Below are 2,316 nucleotides of genomic sequence, written 5' to 3'. Positions count from 1 at the left end.
CGTGAGCACATTGTCATGCTTACATCCCAGCATAAGATCTGTCCTGTCCACACCTAATGAACTCACAACTGCACAAATTTGTATGTTGCAGCATGTGGAGGTGTATTGATAGCTGTAGTAACAACCACGTTCCAAATCCATGAAATGACCCAAAGAAGGGGAATGGAGGTAGGTGTCCAAATGTTTCACATTAATATTACCTTTAAAAATTAATTTTCAGGCAATACATGCCACCATGAGAGAGAAAGAGAGAGAGAGCACTTGGAGGTTCTCCGTTTTTTAATTTTCAGGCAATACATGCCACCATGAGAGAGAAAGAGAGAGAGAGAGCACTTGGAGGTTCTCCGTTTTTTAATTTTCATTGCTGAGTCTAACCATCAATAACAATGAATTATTGACACTTGCATATCAACATACTTTGCAGAATTGAATTTTTTGAAAAGAGAGGTACGATGAAAATGTACTAAGAAGAGAAGAAAAGGCCACTCTACATGTGTTCTCTTCAATGGCATAACAAAATATTTCAGTTAACTCACAGCATAACAAAATATTTCACTTTACTAAGTCAAGGAAGCCTACAATGTACATGAACATGTTCGCCATCTAAGTACTATTCTCTTGAGTTATACAATAAAATATTCCAAGAAATTTAAACGAAAATACCAACAACAAATGAAGGTGTTTGTATCTAAATACGCTCAAAATGTATGCATTTATTAATGTTCTCTTCAATTGTACAACAAAATATTTCAATAGATTCAAATGGAAATGACAACAACAAATGAAGGTGTTCATATATGAATGTGCTCACAATACATTACAAAATGTCTGTAGGAAATTGAATTGAAAAGCCGCCTCATCCCTGCCTCGTCTTCAATGACACAAGGAAATGTTCCAATGAATTAAACTGAAAATAGTATCAACAAATGAACGTTTCATAGCTTATAGTAACAAGTAATGAATGTCTCATATCTTCTTAACACATTTTAATGTCTACTTTCTCCATGAAAAAGAGTGGGTTCTCAATCGAATTTCCTGCCCACATTACTGAGTTTTCCACAACAAATCCCGCCCAATCTCATTTGTCCATCACAGGCCCGATCCAATCTAACTAACTGTACAGCCTACAATGCAGACTTTTGAGCATGGTCAAAACAATAAGTAGATCATGTACGAGAACATGAAATGTGGGGATTTATATGTTGCACATCAGCTTTGGAAAATTAACAAACCTTAGCTTCAACACTCCTTGTAAGGACTGACCATTCCAAACATGTGCAACCACATGAGGATAGCCGATTACAATGAAATAAGTGGCAAACCTAAAGGGCCACAATGAAGAAAGCTCAAAATGAGAAACCAAAGGAAACCAACACATCTTTCAAGCAACCGAATGTCCAAAAACAACAACAATCATACGCAAACTGTTGTACCAGAGGTCGTCAAACACTACAACAATTGTCAAATGAAGTAACGAAGTGCATATAGCTATAATGAAGATGCAGTCGACTGATAAACGGACGACACAGGTTGCAAAGAATATGAACACGGTAAGTGGGATAAGGAAAGCGCCTCCTATCTCCACCATGTCTATGTCTGACGCGTTCATCCTACAAGAGTGGAAGCTGATTTTGATGCGAGAGACTCTTATATAGAAAATGGCAAAGCAAGAGAGCCCATTGAGCATACATTCGAATTAGCACATCCTATCCTAGGAACCACTAGACTGTTCTATTAATGTCTCTTAAAATAGCACCAGAACAGCACACAATTGACGTCCACGCTCTTCCAGAGCTGCTGTGCAGACAAAAACAGCATCAAACGTACCACATACAACAGAAGACAACATTAGAAACCCCAATTTGCTATACCTCTAGACAACATCATGCAATGAATAAACATATTGCATGTAAGCAGTCGAAGGATACTGAAGATGGGCACCAAATCGATCGAATCGCAATAACAACGCTGCATACAACATCTCACAAACACGTAGACAAATCACAAACTCTACAAAAGCCTTTGGAAGTGCTTGCATGCCTGTTAGTAACACCTGTAACAAAGAAGAGTTGTTTGAAAGCGCCTCCATGCCCATGAAAACCGCGAGAGAAGAATCCGCCTCCATGCCAGAAAGAATAGAGAAGACTCCTCTCAAAGCACCTCCATGCCCACGAAACCCAAGGAAGAAGTCTTAGAATAGAGAAGGCTCCTCTTGAAGCACCTCCATGCCCACGAAACCCGCCAGAGAAGAACCCTTTTGAAGTGCATCCATGCCATCCCCACGGAGAGGGCGGGCAGGTGCAGCACCCAGGAAGA

General features: G+C 39.6%; 1 long non-coding RNA gene across 2 annotated transcripts; it reads right to left on the bottom strand.

Annotated features, from left to right (window-relative positions):
- Positions 1-893: 893 nt before the first annotated feature.
- On the bottom strand, positions 894-2,316 carry LOC147892104 (uncharacterized). 2 transcript variants are annotated; one of them, XR_015542518.1, is made up of 3 exons: positions 2,222-2,316; positions 2,054-2,160; positions 894-1,797 (listed from the first exon to the last, which is right to left on the bottom strand). It is a non-coding gene; the product is annotated as an uncharacterized LOC147892104 (long non-coding RNA). The 2 variants fall into 2 exon arrangements; XR_015542519.1 differs by having other exon boundaries at positions 894-1,794.

Source organism: Dipteris shenzhenensis, chromosome 17 (assembly GCF_047967505.1).
Source record: "Dipteris shenzhenensis isolate YYH24624 ecotype China chromosome 17, Dip_SZ_1.0, whole genome shotgun sequence".
NCBI classification, from domain to species: domain Eukaryota; kingdom Viridiplantae; phylum Streptophyta; class Polypodiopsida; order Gleicheniales; family Dipteridaceae; genus Dipteris; species Dipteris shenzhenensis.
The sequence above is the reverse complement of the archived record's forward strand: the minus strand, read 5'-3'. Positions and strand labels throughout refer to the sequence as shown.